The sequence below is a fragment of the Leptopilina boulardi genome, unplaced genomic scaffold (assembly GCF_019393585.1).
Source record: "Leptopilina boulardi isolate dan_hultmark-lab unplaced genomic scaffold, ZJU_Lbou_2.1 LbouV2_121, whole genome shotgun sequence".
Taxonomy (NCBI): Eukaryota; Metazoa; Arthropoda; class Insecta; order Hymenoptera; family Figitidae; genus Leptopilina; species Leptopilina boulardi.
The window spans coordinates 901,170-922,887 of NW_026137665.1; the positions used below are offsets into that span (position 1 = coordinate 901,170).

The following is a 21,718-nucleotide window of genomic DNA, read 5'->3' on the forward strand; positions in this document are numbered from 1 at the left end:
TCTCTCCAAACTCTTTTTGTTCCGGAAACAGAAATTTTTGGATTGACAACAGATCGAATTTTTTGTTATCCATTAATATAAAAGAGCCTTTAATAATAGCTTCTTTTCCTTGTTGTTCCAGTAGAGTTTTGGCATCTCGAAGTTGGAGGTACAGCACTTTTTTTTCTCTCGGCGTTCTCTTGTCATGTCATTTGCAAAATTTATGTTCAGCTCTCTGAAATTTTTTGCTTTTTGAAAATTTTTTCCTTTGACATTATCATCACTGAATGAAACGAGAATCGGCCTTGAACCTTCTAGCTTCCCCAATCTTCTTACGCCAACTATTTCGTCGTTCTGGATGTCCACCTTGGCTTTTTGGAAGATTGATTTTACCGTTTCCAGCAGATTGGTATTCTCGGTTTGATTATCGTTCACTTTAAATAACACAAGATTCTTCGATCTTTCTTTATTTAAAAAAAAATCGATTTTATCCTCGCAAGCTTCCACTTTTTTTTCAAGAATTTTGTTTTTCACTCTTAACTCGCGATATTTTAAATTTTGACTCTGAAGGTCACTCGCGATTTTGGAATTTTCCATTCGTAGTTCCTTGAGATCTTTTTCCATTGAGTCCATTTTTTTATTTAAGTCGCTCTGGATATTAAGTAACAAAGTTTTTAACTCATCGTTCGTGGTCATAATTATATTACGAATTTTGCACTTTTCTAAAGAAGAAACCTCAATTTCAACGCTTATCTGTTATAAGAAACTGAAATCACGGAGCTATTTACAAACACGTCCGTTCAGTTCGCTTGAAAAAGTCAATTAATGTTCATTTCAAGTAATTTAAAATGTTATTTATTGCATTCTTAACTAAACTTAAAAAAAAAAATTTGACTTAGAAAATTTTTTTGAGCAAAGCAAACGTGAGGGCAAAGAGCGGGGGCCCTCATAGTGCTCCCGTGAATTCATCCTCATGAATCTGCAATGTGCGCCCCTGTAGGGGGCCCCGAACCCGAGGCGAAATTTAAGCCCTAATTTACAAGGAGTAAAGTAGAGTTAAACAGACCCTCCTTAGCTTCCTCAACTAGTCGCAAATTTCCCTTTCTTCCACGTTTGGATTTAAAGTAGGGTCTAAAAATTGATTAAAATATTGAAAATTTTGAATTTGCTCTAATTCTATTAATTTTTTGAAAACGCTTCGAAATATGTTAATTCCAGTTTTTAAAGGGTAATTAAAGAAATATTGTGTGAAGAAAAAATTCATTTTGCTTTAATCAAAATAATCAAAAGAGTTTTTTTTTTGCATTTTTTTGTACTTTTTTAATCGAACTAGACCCTCTTTAGCTTCCTCCACCAGTCGCAAATTTACCTTTCTTCCACGTTTGGATTCAAAGGAGGGCCTACGGGAGTCTACAAGATCGTAAAGAGGGCCTATTTAGGTTCTAAGGGAAGCTAAAGAGGATTCAAATTTCGCCTCGGGAAGTCTCCTAGGCAAGATCGTAGTTTTTTCCACAAGAGAACTATTAAATACACGTGTAATTACATGTGGTCAAATCCTTCCCCTACTTGTATCGGGGTAACAAATTTTTTTCAACAACTTTCGTTGTATTTTGTGCAAGAATTTGCAATAAAATAGTCTGCCTAAGAAAATCTTAATTTTTTGGGAATTTTTTTGAGGTTATGGTTGCGTTTAGGCGGTACGAGTAGAGGAAGAGACCTATTACCACCAAAAAGTCATTCAACCCATAAATCCAAAATCATAAAAAAGTTCCCAAAAAAATTCAAATCTAACTTAGGCAGACGATTTTAATGCAAATTCTTGCACAAAATATTCCTAAAAGTGTAGAAAAAAATTGACAGCCAAATACGAGTAGAGGAAGACACCTATTACCACCAAAAAGTCATCCAACCCATAAATCCAAAATCATAAAAAAGTTCCCAAAAAAATTCAATTTTCCTTAGGCAGACGATTCTAATGCAAATTCTTGCACAAAATACACCTAAAAGTGTAGAAAAAAATTGACAGCCAAATACGAGTAGAGGAAGACACCTATTACCACAAAAAAGTCATCCAACCCATAAATCCAAAATCATAAAAAAGTTCCTAAAAAAATTCAAATCTAACTTAGGCGGATGATTTTAATGCAAATTCTTGCACAAAATACTTCTCAAAGTGTAGAAAAAAATTGACAGCCAAATACGAGTACAGGAAGACACCTATTACCACCAAAAAGTCATCCAACCCATAAATCCAAAATCATAAAAAAGTTCCCAAAAAAATTCAATTTTCCTTAGGCAGACGATTCTAATGCAAATTCTTGCACAAAATACACCTAAAAGTGTAGAAAAAAATTGACAGCCAAATACGAGTAGAGGAAGACACCTATTACCACAAAAAAGTCATCCAACCCATAAATCCAAAATCATAAAAAAGTTCCTAAAAAAATTCAAATCTAACTTAGGCGGATGATTTTAATGCAAATTCTTGCACAAAATACTTCTCAAAGTGTAGAAAAAAATTGACAGCCAAATACGAGTACAGGAAGACACCTATTACCACCAAAAAGTCTTCCAACCCAGAAATCCAAAATCATAAAAAAGTTCCCAAAAAAATTCAATTTTTCTTAGGCAGACAATTTTAATGCAAATTCTTGCACAAAATACTCCTCAAAGAGTAGAAAAAAATTGACAGCCAAATACGAGTAGAGGAACACACCTATTACCACCAAAAAGTCATCCAACCCATAAATCCAAAATCATAAAAAACTTCCCAAAAAAATTCAATTTTCCTTAGGCAGACGATTCTAATGCAAATTCTTGCACAAAATACTCATAAAAGTGTAGAAAAAAATTGACAGCCAAATACGAGTAGAGGAAGACACCTATTACCACCAAAAAGTCATCCAAGCCATAAATCCAAAATCATAAAAAAGTTCCCAAAAAAATTCAATTTTTCTTAGGCAGACAATTTTAATGCAAATTCTTGCACAAAATACACCTAAAAGTGTAGAAAAAAATTGACAGCCAAATACGAGTAGAGGAAGACACCTATTACCACCAAAAAGTCATCCAAGCCATAAATCCAAAATCATAAAAAAGTTCCCAAAAAAATTCAATTTTCCTTAGGCACACGATTCTAATGCAAATTCTTGCACAAAATACACCTAAAAGTGTAGAAAAAAATTGACAGCCAAATACGAGTAGAGGAAGACACCTATTACCACAAAAAAGTCATCCAAGCCATAAATCCAAAATCATAAAAAACTTCCCAAAAAAATTCAATTTTCCTTAGGCAGACGATTCTAATGCAAATTCTTGCACAAAATACTCATAAAAGTGTAGAAAAAAATTGACAGCCAAATACGAGTAGAGGAAGACACCTATTACCACCAAAAAGTCATCCAAGCCATAAATCCAAAATCATAAAAAAGTTCCCAAAAAAATTCAATTTTTCTTAGGCAGACAATTTTAATGCAAATTCTTGCACAAAATACACCTAAAAGTGTAGAAAAAAATTGACAGCCAAATACGAGTAGAGGAAGACACCTATTACCACCAAAAAGTCATCCAAGCCATAAATCCAAAATCATAAAAAAGTTCCCAAAAAAATTCAATTTTCCTTAGGCAGACGATTCTAATGCAAATTCTTGCACAAAATACTCATAAAAGTGTAGAAAAAAATTGACAGCCAAATACGAGTAGAGGAAGACACCTATTACCACAAAAAAGTCATCCAAGCCATAAATCCAAAATCATAAAAAACTTCCCAAAAAAATTCAATTTTCCTTAGGCAGACGATTCTAATGCAAATTCTTGCACAAAATACTCATAAAAGTGTAGAAAAAAATTGACAGCCAAATACGAGTAGAGGAAGACACCTATTACCACCAAAAAGTCATCCAAGCCATAAATCCAAAATCATAAAAAAGTTCCCAAAAAAATTCAATTTTTCTTAGGCAGACAATTTTAATGCAAATTCTTGCACAAAATACACCTAAAAGTGTAGAAAAAAATTGACAGCCAAATACGAGTAGAGGAAGACACCTATTACCACCAAAAAGTCATCCAAGCCATAAATCCAAAATCATAAAAAAGTTCCCAAAAAAATTCAATTTTCCTTAGGCAGACGATTCTAATGCAAATTCTTGCACAAAATACTCATAAAAGTGTAGAAAAAAATTGACAGCCAAATACGAGTAGAGGAAGACACCTATTACCACCAAAAAGTCATCAAAGCCATAAATCCAAAATCATAAAAAAGTTCCCAAAAAAATTCAATTTTTCTTAGGCAGACAATTTTAATGCAAATTCTTGCACAAAATACACCTAAAAGTGTAGAAAAAAATTGACAGCCAAATACGAGTAGAGGAAGAGACCTATTACCACCAAAAAGTCATCCAACCTATAAATCCAAAATCATAAAAAAGTTCCCAAAAAAATTCAAATCTAACTTAGGCGGACGATTTTAATGCAAATTCTTGCACAAAATACTCCTAAAAGAGTAGAAAAAAATTGACAGCCAAATACGAGTAGAGGAAGAGACCTATTACCACCAAAAATTCTTCCAACCCAGAAATCGAAAATCATAAAAAAGTTCCCAAAAAAATTCAATTTTCCTTAGGCAGACGATTTTAATGCAAATTCTTGCACAAAATGCTGATAAAAGTGTAGCAAAAAATTGACAGCCAAATACGAGTAGAGGAAGACACCTATTACCACCAAAAAGTCATCCAACCTATAAATCCAAAATCATAAAAAAGTTCCCAAAAAAATTCAAAACTAACTTAGGCGGACGATTTAAATGCAAATTCTTGCACAAAATACTCCTAAAAGTGTAGAAAAAAATTGACAGCCAAATACGAGTAGAGGAAGAGACCTATTACCACCAAAAAGTAATCCAACCTATAAATCCAAAATCATAAAAAAGTTCCCAAAAAAATTCAATTTTTCTTAGGCTGACAATTTTAATGCAAATTCTTGCACAAAATACACCTAAAAGTGTAGCAAAAAATTGACAGCCAAATACGAGTAGAGGAAGACACCTATTACCACCAAAAAGTCATCCAACCTATAAATCCAAAATCATAAAAAAGTTCCAAAAAAAATTCAAATCTAACTTAGGCGGACGATTTAAATGCAAATTCTTGCACAAAATACTCCTAAAAGTGTAGAAAAAAATTGACAGCCAAATACGAGTAGAGGAAGAGACCTATTACCACCAAAATGTCATCCAACCCATAAATCCAAAATCATAAAAAAGTTCCCAAAAAAATTCAATTTTCCTTAGGCAGACGATTTTAATGCAAATTCTTGCACAAAATACTCCTAAAAGTGTAGAAAAAAATTGACAGCCAAATACGAGTAGAGGAAGACACCTATTACCACCAAAAAGTCATCCAACCCAGAAATCGAAAATCATAAAAAAGTTCCCAAAAAAATTTAAATCTAACTTTGGCGGACGATTTTAATGCAAATTCTTGCACAAAATACTCCTAAAAGTGTAGAAAAAAATTGACAGCCAAATACGAGTAGAGGAAGACACCTATTACCACCAAAAAGTCATCCAACCCATAAATCCAAAATCATAAAAGTTCCCAAAAAAATTCAATTTTCCTTTGGCAGAAGATTTTAATGCAAATTCTTGCACAAAATACACCTAAAAGTGTAGAAAAAAATTGACAGCCAAATACGAGTAGAGGAAGACACCTATTACCACCAAAAAGTCATCCAAGCCATAAATCCAAAATCATAAAAAAGTTCCCAAAAAAATTCAAATCTAACTTAGGCGGACGATTTTAATGCAAATTCTTGCACAAAATACTCCTAAAAGTGTAGAAAAAAATTGACAGCCAAATACGAGTAGAGGAAGAGACCTATTACCACCAAAATGTCATCCAACCCATAAATCCAAAATCATAAAAAAGTTCCCAAAAAAATTCAATTTTCCTTAGGCAGACGATTTTAATGCAAATTCTTGCACAAAATACACCTAAAAGTGTAGAAAAAAATTGACAGCCAAATACGAGTAGAGGAAGACACCTATTACCACCAAAAAGTCATCCAACCCAGAAATCCAAAATCATAAAAAACTTCCCAAAAAAATTCAATTTTTCTTAGGCTGACAATTTTAATGCAAATTCTTGCACAAAATACACCTAAAAGTGTAGAAAAAAATTGACAGCCAAATACGAGTAGAGGAAGACACCTATTACCACCAAAAATTCATCCAAGCCATAAATCCAAAATCATAATAAAGTTCCCAAAAAAATTCAAATCTAACTTAGGCGGACGATTTTAATGCAAATTCTTGCACAAAATACTCCTCAAAGTGTAGAAAAAAATTGATAGCCAAATACGAGTAGAGGAAGACACCTATTACCACCAAAAAGTCATCCAACCCAGAAATCGCAAATCATAAAAAAGTTCCCAAAAAAATTCAATTTTCCTTAGGCAGACGATTTTAATGCAAATTCTTGCACAAAATGCTCATAAAAGTGTAGATAAAAATTGACAGCCAAATACGAGTAGAGGAAGAGACCTATTACCACCAAAAAGTCATCCAAGCCATAAATCCAAAATCATAAAAAAGTTCCCAAAAAAATTCAATTTTCCTTAGGCAGACGATTTTAATGTAAATTCTTGAACAAAATACTCCTCAAAGTGTAGAAAAAAATTGACAGCCAAATACGAGTAGAGGAAGACACCTATTACCACCAAAAAGTCATCCAACCCATAAATCCAAAATCATAAAAAAGTTCCCAAAAAAATTCAATTTTCCTTAGGCAGACGATTTTAATGCAAATTCTTGCACAAAATACTCCTAAAAGTGTAGAAAAAAATTGACAGCCAAATACGAGTAGAGGAAGACACCTATTACCACCAAAAAGTCATCCAACCCAGAAATCCAAAATCATAAAAAACTTCCCAAAAAAATTCAATTTTTCTTAGGCTGACAATTTTAATGCAAATTCTTGCACAAAATACTCCTAAAAGTGTAGAAAAAAATTGACAGCCAAATACGAGTAGAGGAAGAGACCTATTACCACCAAAAAGTCATCCAACCCATAAATCCAAAATCATAAAAAAGTTCCCAAAAAAATTCAATTTTCCTTAGGCAGACGATTTTAATGCAAATTCTTGCACAAAATACTCCTAAAAGTGTAGAAAAAAATTGACAGCCAAATACGAGTAGAGGAAGACACCTATTACCACCAAAAATTCATCCAAGCCATAAATCCAAAATCATAATAAAGTTCCCAAAAAAATTCAAATCTAACTTAGGCGGACGATTTTAATGCAAATTCTTGCACAAAATACTCCTCAAAGTGTAGAAAAAAATTGATAGCCAAATACGAGTAGAGGAAGACACCTATTACCACCAAAAAGTCATCCAACCCAGAAATCGAAAATCATAAAAAAGTTCCCAAAAAAATTCAATTTTCCTTAGGCAGACGATTTTAATGCAAATTCTTGCACAAAATACACCTAAAAGTGTAGAAAAAAATTGACAGCCAAATACGAGTAGAGGAAGACACCTATAACAACCAAAAAGTCATCCAACCAATAAATCGAAAATCATAAAAAAGTTCCCAAAAAAATTCAATTTATCTTAGGCAGACGATTTTAATGTAAATTCTTGAACAAAATACTCCTCAAAGTGTAGAAAAAAATTGACAGCCAAATACGAGTAGAGGAAGACACCTTTTACCACCAAAAAGTCATCCAACCCAGAAATCGCAAATCATAAAAAAGTTCCCAAAAAAATTCAAATCTAACTTAGGCAGACGATTTTAATGCAAATTCTTGCACAAAATATTTCTAAAAGTGTAGAAAAAAATTGACAGTCAAATACGAGTAGAGGAAGAAACCTATTACCACCAAAAAGTCATCCAACCTATAAATCCAAAATCATAAAAAAGTTCCCAAAAAAATTCAATTTTCCTTAGGCAGACGATTTTAATGCAAATTCTTGCACAAAATACTCCTAAAAGTGTAGAAAAAAATTGACAGCCAAATACGAGTAGAGGAAGACACCTATTACCACCAAAAAGTCATCCAAGCCAGAAATCGAAAATCATAAAAAAGTTCCAAAAAAAATTCAATTTTCCTTAGGCAGACGATTTTAATGCAAATTCTTGCACAAAATGCTCATAAAAGTGTAGATAAAAATTGACAGCCAAATACGAGTAGAGGAAGACACCTATTACCACCAAAAAGTCATCCAAGCCATAAATCCAAAATCATAAAAAAGTTCCCAAAAAAATTCAATTTTCCTTAGGCAGACGATTCTAATGCAAATTCTTGCACAAAATACTCATAAAAGTGTAGAAAAAAATTGACAGCCAAATACGAGTAGAGGAAGACACCTATTACCACCAAAAAGTCATCAAAGCCATAAATCCAAAATCATAAAAAAGTTCCCAAAAAAATTCAATTTTTCTTAGGCAGACAATTTTAATGCAAATTCTTGCACAAAATACACCTAAAAGTGTAGAAAAAAATTGACAGCCAAATACGAGTAGAGGAAGACACCTATTACCACCAAAAAGTCATCCAAGCCATAAATCCAAAATCATAAAAAAGTTCCCAAAAAAATTCAATTTTCCTTAGGCAGACAATTTTAATGCAAATTCTTGCACAAAATACACCTAAAAGTGTAGAAAAAAATTGACAGCCAAATACGAGTAGAGGAAGACACCTATTACCACCAAAAAGTCATCTAACCCAGAAATCCAAAATCATAAAAAAGTTCCCAAAAAAATTCAATTTTCCTTAGGCAGACGATTCTAATGCAAATTCTTGCACAAAATACTCATAAAAGTGTAGAAAAAAATTGACAGCCAAATACGAGTAGAGGAAGACACCTATTACCACCAAAAAGTCATCCAACCCATAAATCCAAAATCATAAAAGTTCCCAAAAAAATTCAATTTTCCTTTGGCAGAAGATTTTAATGCAAATTCTTGCACAAAATACACCTAAAAGTGTAGAAAAAAATTGACAGCCAAATACGAGTAGAGGAAGACACCTATTACCACCAAAAAGTCATCCAAGCCATAAATCCAAAATCATAAAAAAGTTCCCAAAAAAATTCAATTTTCCTTAGGCAGACGATTTTAATGTAAATTCTTGAACAAAATACTCCTCAAAGTGTAGAAAAAAATTGACAGCCAAATACAAGTAGAGGAAGACACCTATAACAACCAAAAAGTCATCCAACCTATAAATCGAAAATCATAAAAAAGTTCCCAAAAAAATACAATTTATCTTCGGCAGACGATTTTAATGTAAATTCTTGAACAAAATACTCCTCAAAGTGTAGAAAAAAATTGACAGCCAAATACGAGTAGAGGAAGACACCTATTACCACCAAAAAGTCATCCAACCCATAAATCCAAAATTATAAAATAGTTCCCAAAAAAATTTAAATCTAACTTTGGCGGACGATTTTAATGCAAATTCTTGCACAAAATACTCCTAAAAGTGTAGAAAAAAATTGACAGCCAAATACGAGTAGAGGAAGACACCTATTACCACCAAAAAGTCATCCAACCCATAAATCCAAAATCATAAAAGTTCCCAAAAAAATTCAATTTTCCTTTGGCAGAAGATTTTAATGCAAATTCTTGCACAAAATACACCTAAAAGTGTAGAAAAAAATTGACAGCCAAATACGAGTAGAGGAAGACACCTATTACCACCAAAAAGTCATCCAAGCCATAAATCCAAAATCATAAAAAAGTTCCCAAAAAAATTCAAATCTAACTTAGGCGGACGATTTTAATGCAAATTCTTGCACAAAATACTCCTAAAAGTGTAGAAAAAAATTGACAGCCAAATACGAGTAGAGGAAGAGACCTATTACCACCAAAATGTCATCCAACCCATAAATCCAAAATCATAAAAAAGTTCCCAAAAAAATTCAATTTTCCTTAGGCAGACGATTTTAATGCAAATTCTTGCACAAAATACACCTAAAAGTGTAGAAAAAAATTGACAGCCAAATACGAGTAGAGGAAGACACCTATTACCACCAAAAAGTCATCCAACCCAGAAATCCAAAATCATAAAAAACTTCCCAAAAAAATTCAATTTTTCTTAGGCTGACAATTTTAATGCAAATTCTTGCACAAAATACACCTAAAAGTGTAGCAAAAAATTGACAGCCAAATACGAGTAGAGGAAGACACCAATTACCACCAAAAAGTCATCCAAGCCATAAATCCAAAATCATAAAAAAGTTCCCAAAAAAATTCAATTTTCCTTAGGCAGACAATTTTAATGCAAATTCTTGCACAAAATACACCTAAAAGTGTAGAAAAAAATTGACAGCCAAATACGAGTAGAGGAAGACACCTATTACCACCAAAAAGTCATCTAACCCAGAAATCCAAAATCATAAAAAAGTTCCCAAAAAAATTCAATTTTCCTTAGGCAGACGATTCTAATGCAAATTCTTGCACAAAATACTCATAAAAGTGTAGAAAAAAATTGACAGCCAAATACGAGTAGAGGAAGACACCTATTACCACCAAAAAGTCATCCAACCTATAAATCCAAAATCATAAAAAAGTTCCCAAAAAAATTCAAATCTAACTTAGGCGGACAATTTTAATGAAAATTCTTGCACAAAATACTCCTAAAAGTGTAGAAAAAAATTGACAGCCAAATACGAGTAGAGGAAGAGACCTATTACCACCAAAAAGTCATCCAACCTATAAATCCAAAATCATAAAAAAGTTCCCAAAAAAATTCAAATCTAACTTAGGCGGACGATTTAAATGCAAATTCTTGCACAAAATACTCCTAAAAGTGTAGAAAAAAATTGACAGCTAAATACGAGTAGAGGAAGAGACCTATTACCACCAAAATGTCATCCAACCCATAAATCCAAAATCATAAAAAAGTTCCCAAAAAAATTCAATTTTCCTTAGGCTGACAATTTTAATGCAAATTCTTGCACAAAATACACCTAAAAGTGTAGCAAAAAATTGACAGCCAAATACGAGTAGAGGAAGACACCTATTACCACCAAAAAGTCATCCAACCCAGAAATCGAAAATCATAAAAAAGTTCCCAAAAAAATTCAATTTTCCTTAGGCAGACGATTTTAATGCAAATTCTTGCACAAAATACACCTAAAAGTGTAGAAAAAAATTGACAGCCAAATACGAGTAGAGGAAGACACCTATTACCACCAAAAAGTCATCCAACCCATAAATCCAAAATCATAAAAAAGTTCCCAAAAAAATTCAATTTTTCTTAGGCAGACGATTTTAATGCAAATTCTTGTACAAAATACACCTAAAAGTGTAGAAAAAAATTGACAGCCAAATACAAGTAGAGGAAGACACCTATAACAACCAAAAAGTCATCCAACCTATAAATCGAAAATCATAAAAAAGTTCCCAAAAAAATACAATTTATCTTCGGCAGACGATTTTAATGTAAATTCTTGAACAAAATACTCCTCAAAGTGTAGAAAAAAATTGACAGCCAAATACGAGTAGAGGAAGACACCTATTACCACCAAAAAGTCATCCAACCCATAAATCCAAAATTTTAAAATAGTTCCCAAAAAAATTTAAATCTAACTTTGGCGGACGATTTTAATGCAAATTCTTGCACAAAATACTCCTAAAAGTGTAGAAAAAAATTGACAGCCAAATACGAGTAGAGGAAGACACCTATTACCACCAAAAAGTCATCCAACCCATAAATCCAAAATCATAAAAGTTCCCAAAAAAATTCAATTTTCCTTTGGCAGAAGATTTTAATGCAAATTCTTGCACAAAATACACCTAAAAGTGTAGAAAAAAATTGACAGCCAAATACGAGTAGAGGAAGACACCTATTACCACCAAAAAGTCATCCAAGCCATAAATCCAAAATCATAAAAAAGTTCCCAAAAAAATTCAATTTTCCTTAGGCAGACGATTTTAATGTAAATTCTTGAACAAAATACTCCTAAAAGTGTAGAAAAAAATTGATAGCCAAATACGAGTAGAGGAAGACACCTATTACCACCAAAAAGTCATCCAACCCATAAATCCAAAATCATAAAAAAGTTCCCAAAAAAATTCAATTTTCCTTAGGCAGACGATTTTAATGCAAATTCTTGCACAAAATACACCTAAAAGTGTAGAAAAAAATTGACAGCCAAATACGAGTAGAGGAAGACACCTATTACCACCAAAAAGTCATCCAACCCAGAAATCCAAAATCATAAAAAACTTCCCAAAAAAATTCAATTTTTCTTAGGCTGACAATTTTAATGCAAATTCTTGCACAAAACACACCTAAAAGTGTAGCAAAAAATTGACAGCCAAATACGAGTAGAGGAAGACACCTATTACCACCAAAAAGTCATCCAAGCCATAAATCCAAAATCATAAAAAAGTTCCCAAAAAAATTCAATTTTCCTTAGGCAGACGATTTTAATGTAAATTCTTGAACAAAATACTCCTCAAAGTGTAGAAAAAAATTGACAGCCAAATACGAGTAGAGGAAGACACCTATTACCACCAAAAAGTCATCCAACCCAGAAATCCAAAATCATAAAAAAGTTTCCAAAAAAATTCAATTTTTCTTAGGCAGACGATTTTAATGCAAATTCTTGCACAAAATACACCTAAAAGTGTAGAAAAAAATTGACAGCCAAATACGAGTAGAGGAAGACACCTATTACCACCAAAAAGTCATCCAACCCAGAAATCCAAAATCATAAAAAACTTCCCAAAAAAATTCAATTTTTCTTAGGCTGACAATTTTAATGCAAATTCTTGCACAAAATACACCTAATAGTGTAGCAAAAAATTGACAGCCAAATACGAGTAGAGGAAGACACCTATTACCACCAAAAAGTCATCCAAGCCATAAATCCAAAATCATAAAAAAGTTCCCAAAAAAATTCAATTTTCCTTAGGCAGACGATTTTAATGTAAATTCTTGAACAAAATACTCCTCAAAGTGTAGAAAAAAATTGATAGCCAAATACGAGTAGAGGAAGACACCTATTACCACCAAAAAGTCATCCAACTCAGAAATCCAAAATCATAAAAAAGTTCCCAAAAAAATTCAATTTTTCTTAGGCAGACAATTTTAATGCAAATTCTTGCACAAAATACACCTAAAAGTGTAGCAAAAAATTGACAGCCAAATACGAGTAGAGGAAGACACCTATTACCACCAAAAAGTCATCCAACCCAGAAATCGAAAATCATAAAAAAGTTCCAAAAAAAATTCAATTTTCCTTAGGCAGACGATTTTAATGCAAATTCTTGCACAAAATGCTCATAAAAGTGTAGATAAAAATTGACAGCCAAATACGAGTAGAGGAAGACACCTATTACCACCAAAAAGTCATCCAACCTATAAATCCAAAATCATAAAAAAGTTCCAAAAAAAATTCAAATCTCACTTAGGCAGACGATTTAAATGCAAATCCTTGCACAAAATACTCCTAAAAGTGTAGAAAAAAATTGACAGCCAAATACGAGTAGAGGAAGAGACCTATTACCACCAAAATGTCATCCAACCCATAAATCCAAAATCATAAAAAAGTTCCCAAAAAAATTCAATTTTCCTTAGGCTGACAATTTTAATGCAAATTCTTGCACAAAATACACCTAAAAGTGTAGCAAAAAATTGACAGCCAAATACGAGTAGAGGAAGACACCTATTACCACCAAAAAGTCATCCAACCCAGAAATCCAAAATCATAAAAAAGTTCCCAAAAAAATTCAATTTTCCTTAGGCAGACGATTTTAATGCAAATTCTTGCACAAAATACACCTAAAAGTGTAGCAAAAAATTGACAGCCAAATACGAGTAGAGGAAGACACCTATTACCACCAAAAAGTCATCTAACCCAGAAATCCAAAATCATAAAAAAGTTCCCAAAAAAATTCAATTTTCCTTAGGCAGACGATTCTAATGCAAATTCTTGCACAAAATACTCATAAAAGTGTAGAAAAAAATTGACAGCCAAATACGAGTAGAGGAAGACACCTATTACCACCAAAAAGTCATCCAAGCCATAAATCCAAAATCATAAAAAAGTTCCCAAAAAAATTCAATTTTCCTTAGGCAGACGATTTTAATGTAAATTCTTGAACAAAATACTCCTCAAAGTGTAGAAAAAAATTGACAGCCAAATACAAGTAGAGGAAGACACCTATAACAACCAAAAAGTCATCCAACCTATAAATCGAAAATCATAAAAAAGTTCCCAAAAAAATACAATTTATCTTCGGCAGACGATTTTAATGTAAATTCTTGAACAAAATACTCCTCAAAGTGTAGAAAAAAATTGACAGCCAAATACGAGTAGAGGAAGACACCTATTACCACCAAAAAGTCATCCAACCCATAAATCCAAAATTATAAAATAGTTCCCAAAAAAATTTAAATCTAACTTTGGCGGACGATTTTAATGCAAATTCTTGCACAAAATACTCCTAAAAGTGTAGAAAAAAATTGACAGCCAAATACGAGTAGAGGAAGACACCTATTACCACCAAAAAGTCATCCAACCCATAAATCCAAAATCATAAAAGTTCCCAAAAAAATTCAATTTTCCTTTGGCAGAAGATTTTAATGCAAATTCTTGCACAAAATACACCTAAAAGTGTAGAAAAAAATTGACAGCCAAATACGAGTAGAGGAAGACACCTATTACCACCAAAAAGTCATCCAAGCCATAAATCCAAAATCATAAAAATGTTCCCAAAAAAATTCAAATCTAACTTAGGCGGACGATTTTAATGCAAATTCTTGCACAAAATACTCCTAAAAGTGTAGAAAAAAATTGACAGCCAAATACGAGTAGAGGAAGAGACCTATTACCACCAAAATGTCATCCAACCCATAAATCCAAAATCATAAAAAAGTTCCCAAAAAAATTCAATTTTCCTTAGGCAGACGATTTTAATGCAAATTCTTGCACAAAATACACCTAAAAGTGTAGAAAAAAATTGACAGCCAAATACGAGTAGAGGAAGACACCTATTACCACCAAAAAGTCATCCAAGCCATAAATCCAAAATCATAAAAATGTTCCCAAAAAAATTCAAATCTAACTTAGGCGGACGATTTTAATGCAAATTCTTGCACAAAATACTCCTAAAAGTGTAGAAAAAAATTGACAGCCAAATACGAGTAGAGGAAGACACCTATTACCACCAAAAAGTCATCCAACCTATAAATCCAAAATCATAAAAAAGTTCCCAAAAAAATTCAAATCTAACTTAGGCGGACAATTTTAATGAAAATTCTTGCACAAAATACTCCTAAAAGTGTAGAAAAAAATTGACAGCCAAATACGAGTAGAGGAAGAGACCTATTACCACCAAAAAGTCATCCAACCTATAAATCCAAAATCATAAAAAAGTTCCCAAAAAAATTCAAATCTAACTTAGGCGGACGATTTAAATGCAAATTCTTGCACAAAATACTCCTAAAAGTGTAGAAAAAAATTGACAGCCAAATACGAGTAGAGGAAGAGACCTATTACCACCAAAATGTCATCCAACCCATAAATCCAAAATCATAAAAAAGTTCCCAAAAAAATTCAATTTTCCTTAGGCTGACAATTTTAATGCAAATTCTTGCACAAAATACACCTAAAAGTGTAGCAAAAAATTGACAGCCAAATACGAGTAGAGGAAGACACCTATTACCACCAAAAAGTCATCCAACCCAGAAATCGAAAATCATAAAAAAGTTCCCAAAAAAATTCAATTTTCCTTAGGCAGACGATTTTAATGCAAATTCTTGCACAAAATACACCTAAAAGTGTAGAAAAAAATTGACAGCCAAATACGAGTAGAGGAAGACACCTATTACCACCAAAAAGTCATCCAACCCATAAATCCAAAATCATAAAAAAGTTCCCAAAAAAATTCAATTTTTCTTAGGCAGACGATTTTAATGCAAATTCTTGTACAAAATACACCTAAAAGTGTAGAAAAAAATTGACAGCCAAATACAAGTAGAGGAAGACACCTATAACAACCAAAAAGTCATCCAACCTATAAATCGAAAATCATAAAAAAGTTCCCAAAAAAATACAATTTATCTTCGGCAGACGATTTTAATGTAAATTCTTGAACAAAATACTCCTCAAAGTGTAGAAAAAAATTGACAGCCAAATACGAGTAGAGGAAGACACCTATTACCACCAAAAAGTCATCCAACCCATAAATCCAAAATTTTAAAATAGTTCCCAAAAAAATTTAAATCTAACTTTGGCGGACGATTTTAATGCAAATTCTTGCACAAAATACTCCTAAAAGTGTAGAAAAAAATTGACAGCCAAATACGAGTAGAGGAAGACACCTATTACCACCAAAAAGTCATCCAACCCATAAATCCAAAATCATAAAAGTTCCCAAAAAAATTCAATTTTCCTTTGGCAGAAGATTTTAATGCAAATTCTTGCACAAAATACACCTAAAAGTGTAGAAAAAAATTGACAGCCAAATACGAGTAGAGGAAGACACCTATTACCACCAAAAAGTCATCCAAGCCATAAATCCAAAATCATAAAAAAGTTCCCAAAAAAATTCAAATCTAACTTAGGCGGACGATTTTAATGCAAATTCTTGCACAAAATACTCCTAAAAGTGTAGAAAAAAATTGACAGCCAAATACGAGTAGAGGAAGAGACCTATTACCACCAAAATGTCATCCAACCCATAAATCCAAAATCATAAAAAAGTTCCCAAAAAAATTCAATTTTCCTTAGGCAGACGATTTTAATGCAAATTCTTGCACAAAATACACCTAAAAGTGTAGAAAAAAATTGACAGCCAAATACGAGTAGAGGAAGACACCTATTACCACCAAAAAGTCATCCAACCCAGAAATCCAAAATCATAAAAAACTTCCCAAAAAAATTCAATTTTTCTTAGGCTGACAATTTTAATGCAAATTCTTGCACAAAACACACCTAAAAGTGTAGCAAAAAATTGACAGCCAAATACGAGTAGAGGAAGACACCTATTACCACCAAAAAGTCATCCAAGCCATAAATCCAAAATCATAAGAAAGTTCCCAAAAAAATTCAATTTTCCTTAGGCAGACGATTTTAATGTAAATTCTTGAACAAAATACTCCTCAAAGTGTAGAAAAAAATTGATAGCCAAATACGAGTAGAGGAAGACACCTATTACCACCAAAAAGTCATCCAACCCAGAAATCCAAAATCATAAAAAACTTCCCAAAAAAATTCAATTTTTCTTAGGCTGACAATTTTAATGCAAATTCTTGCACAAAATACACCTAATAGTGTAGCAAAAAATTGACAGCCAAATACGAGTAGAGGAAGACACCTATTACCACCAAAAAGTCATCCAAGCCATAAATCCAAAATCATAAAAAAGTTCCCAAAAAAATTCAATTTTCCTTAGGCAGACGATTTTAATGTAAATTCTTGAACAAAATACTCCTCAAAGTGTAGAAAAAAATTGATAGCCAAATACGAGTAGAGGAAGACACCTATTACCACCAAAAAGTCATCCAACTCAGAAATCCAAAATCATAAAAAAGTTCCCAAAAAAATTCAATTTTTCTTAGGCAGACAATTTTAATGCAAATTCTTGCACAAAATACACCTAAAAGTGTAGCAAAAAATTGACAGCCAAATACGAGTAGAGGAAGACACCTATTACCACCAAAAAGTCATCCAACCTATAAATCCAAAATCATAAAAAAGTTCCCAAAAAAATTCAAATCTAACTTAGGCGGACGATTTTAATGCAAATTCTTGCACAAAATACTCCTAAAAGTGTAGAAAAAAATTGACAGCCAAATACGAGTAGAGTAAGAGACCTATTACCACCAAAATGTCATCCAACCCATAAATCCAAAATCATAAAAAAGTTCCCAAAAAAATTCAATTTTCCTTAGACAGACGATTTTAATGCAAATTCTTGCACAAAATATTCCTCAAAGAGTAGAAAAAAATTGACAGCCAAATACGAGTAGAGGAACACACCTATTACCACCAAAAATTCATCCAAGCCATAAATCCAAAATCATAATAAAGTTCCCAAAAAAATTCAAATCTAACTTAGGCGGATGATTTTAATGCAAATTCTTGCACAAAATACTCCTCAAAGTGTAGAAAAAAATTGATAGCCAAATACGAGTAGAGGAAGACACCTATTACCACCAAAAAGTCATCCAACCCAGAAATCGAAAATCATAAAAAAGTTCCAAAAAAAATTCAATTTTCCTTAGGCAGACGATTTTAATGCAAATTCTTGCACAAAATGCTCATAAAAGTGTAGATAAAAATTGACAGCCAAATACGAGTAGAGGAAGACACCTATTACCACCAAAAAGTCATCCAACCTATAAATCTAAAATCATAAAAAAGTTCCAAAAAAAATTCAAATCTAACTTAGGCGGACGATTTAAATGCAAATTCTTGCACAAAATACTCCTAAAAGTGTAGAAAAAAATTGACAGCCAAATACGAGTAGAGGAAGAGACCTATTACCACCAAAATGTCATCCAACCCATAAATCCAAAATCATAAAAAAGTTCCCAAAAAAATTCAATTTTCCTTAGGCTGACAATTTTAATGCAAATTCTTGCACAAAATACACCTAAAAGTGTAGCAAAAAATTGACAGCCAAATACGAGTAGAGGAAGACACCTATTACCACCAAAAAGTCATCCAACCCAGAAATCGAAAATCATAAAAAAGTTCCCAAAAAAATTCAATTTTCCTTAGGCAGACGATTTTAATGCAAATTCTTGCACAAAATACACCTAAAAGTGTAGCAAAAAATTGACAGCCAAATACGAGTAGAGGAAGACACCTATTACCACCAAAAAGTCATCTAACCCAGAAATCCAAAATCATAAAAAAGTTCCCAAAAAAATTCAATTTTCCTTAGGCAGACGATTCTAATGCAAATTCTTGCACAAAATACTCATAAAAGTGTAGAAAAAAATTGACAGCCAAATACGAGTAGAGGAAGACACCTATTACCACCAAAAAGTCATCCAAGCCATAAATCCAAAATCATAAAAAAGTTCCCAAAAAAATTCAATTTTCCTTAGGCAGACGATTTTAATGTAAATTCTTGAACAAAATACTCCTCAAAGTGTAGAAAAAAATTGACAGCCAAATACAAGTAGAGGAAGACACCTATAACAACCAAAAAGTCATCCAACCTATAAATCGAAAATCATAAAAAAGTTCCCAAAAAAATACAATTTATCTTCGGCAGACGATTTTAATGTAAATTCTTGAACAAAATACTCCTCAAAGTGTAGAAAAAAATTGACAGCCAAATACGAGTAGAGGAAGACACCTATTACCACCAAAAAGTCATCCAACCCATAAATCCAAAATTATAAAATAGTTCCCAAAAAAATTTAAATCTAACTTTGGCGGACGATTTTAATGCAAATTCTTGCACAAAATACTCCTAAAAGTGTAGAAAAAAATTGACAGCCAAATACGAGTAGAGGAAGACACCTATTACCACCAAAAAGTCATCCAACCCATAAATCCAAAATCATAAAAGTTCCCAAAAAAATTCAATTTTCCTTTGGCAGAAGATTTTAATGCAAATTCTTGCACAAAATACACCTAAAAGTGTAGAAAAAAATTGACAGCCAAATACGAGTAGAGGAAGACACCTATTACCACCAAAAAGTCATCCAAGCCATAAATCCAAAATCATAAAAATGTTCCCAAAAAAATTCAAATCTAACTTAGGCGGACGATTTTAATGCAAATTCTTGCACAAAATACTCCTAAAAGTGTAGAAAAAAATTGACAGCCAAATACGAGTAGAGGAAGAGACCTATTACCACCAAAATGTCATCCAACCCATAAATCCAAAATCATAGAAAAGTTCCCAAAAAAATTCAATTTTCCTTAGGCAGACGATTTTAATGCAAATTCTTGCACAAAATACACCTAAAAGTGTAGAAAAAAATTGACAGCCAAATACGAGTAGAGGAAGACACCTATTACCACCAAAAAGTCATCCAAGCCATAAATCCAAAATCATAAAAATGTTCCCAAAAAAATTCAAATCTAACTTAGGCGGACGATTTTAATGCAAATTCTTGCACAAAATACTCCTAAAAGTGTAGAAAAAAATTGACAGCCAAATACGAGTAGAGGAAGACACCTATTACCACCAAAAAGTCATCCAACCTATAAATCCAAAATCATAAAAAAGTTCCCAAAAAAATTCAAATCTAACTTAGGCGGACAATTTTAATGAAAATTCTTGCACAAAATACTCCTAAAAGTGTAGAAAAAAATTGACAGCCAAATACGAGTAGAGGAAGAGACCTATTACCACCAAAAAGTCATCCAACCTATAAATCCAAAATCATAAAAAAGTTCCCAAAAAAATTCAAATCTAACTTAGGCGGACGATTTAAATGCAAATTCTTGCACAAAATACTCCTAAAAGTGTAGAAAAAAATTGACAGCCAAATACGAGTAGAGGAAGAGACCTATTACCACCAAAATGTCATCCAACCCATAAATCCAAAATCATAAAAAAGTTCCCAAAAAAATTCAATTTTCCTTAGGCTGACAATTTTAATGCAAATTCTTGCACAAAATACACCTAAAAGTGTAGCAAAAAATTGACAGCCAAATACGAGTAGAGGAAGACACCTATTACCACCAAAAAGTCATCCAACCCAGAAATCGAAAATCATAAAAAAGTTCCCAAAAAAATTCAATTTTCCTTAGGCAGACGATTTTAATGCAAATTCTTGCACAAAATACACCTAAAAGTGTAGAAAAAAATTGACAGCCAAATACGAGTAGAGGAAGACACCTATTACCACCAAAAAGTCATCCAACCCATAAATCCAAAATCATAAAAAAGTTCCCAAAAAAATTCAATTTTTCTTAGGCAGACGATTTTAATGCAAATTCTTGTACAAAATACACCTAAAAGTGTAGAAAAAAATTGACAGCCAAATACAAGTAGAGGAAGACACCTATAACAACCAAAAAGTCATCCAACCTATAAATCGAAAATCATAAAAAAGTTCCCAAAAAAATACAATTTATCTTCGGCAGACGATTTTAATGTAAATTCTTGAACAAAATACTCCTCAAAGTGTAGAAAAAAATTGACAGCCAAATACGAGTAGAGGAAGACACCTATTACCACCAAAAAGTCATCCAACCCATAAATCCAAAATTTTAAAATAGTTCCCAAAAAAATTTAAATCTAACTTTGGCGGACGATTTTAATGCAAATTCTTGCACAAAATACTCCTAAAAGTGTAGAAAAAAATTGACAGCCAAATACGAGTAGAGGAAGACACCTATTACCACCAAAAAGTCATCCAACCCATAAATCCAAAATCATAAAAGTTCCCAAAAAAATTCAATTTTCCTTTGGCAGAAGATTTTAATGCAAATTCTTGCACAAAATACACCTAAAAGTGTAGAAAAAAATTGACAGCCAAATACGAGTAGAGGAAGACACCTATTACCACCAAAAAGTCATCCAAGCCATAAATCCAAAATCATAAAAAAGTTCCCAAAAAAATTCAAATCTAACTTAGGCGGACGATTTTAATGCAAATTCTTGCACAAAATACTCCTAAAAGTGTAGAAAAAAATTGACAGCCAAATACGAGTAGAGGAAGAGACCTATTACCACCAAAATGTCATCCAACCCATAAATCCAAAATCATAAAAAAGTTCCCAAAAAAATTCAATTTTCCTTAGGCAGAC

The 21,718-nt window shown here is 32.3% G+C and overlaps 1 long non-coding RNA gene across 10 annotated transcripts; it reads right to left on the reverse strand.

Annotated features, from left to right (window-relative positions):
• Window positions 1–1,814: 1,814 nt before the first annotated feature.
• LOC127285862 (uncharacterized) lies at window positions 1,815–20,968 on the reverse strand. Of its 10 annotated transcripts, none has more exons than XR_007843667.1 (3): window positions 20,755–20,968; window positions 7,016–7,131; window positions 1,815–1,863 (listed from the first exon to the last, which is right to left on the reverse strand). It is a non-coding gene; the product is annotated as an uncharacterized LOC127285862 (long non-coding RNA). The 10 variants fall into 10 exon arrangements; XR_007843655.1 differs by lacking the exons at window positions 1,815–1,863; window positions 7,016–7,131 and adding exons at window positions 5,144–5,354; window positions 6,684–6,799; XR_007843656.1 differs by lacking the exons at window positions 1,815–1,863; window positions 7,016–7,131; window positions 20,755–20,968 and adding exons at window positions 5,144–5,354; window positions 6,684–6,799; window positions 15,769–15,982.
• Window positions 20,969–21,718: the final 750 nt, after the last annotated feature.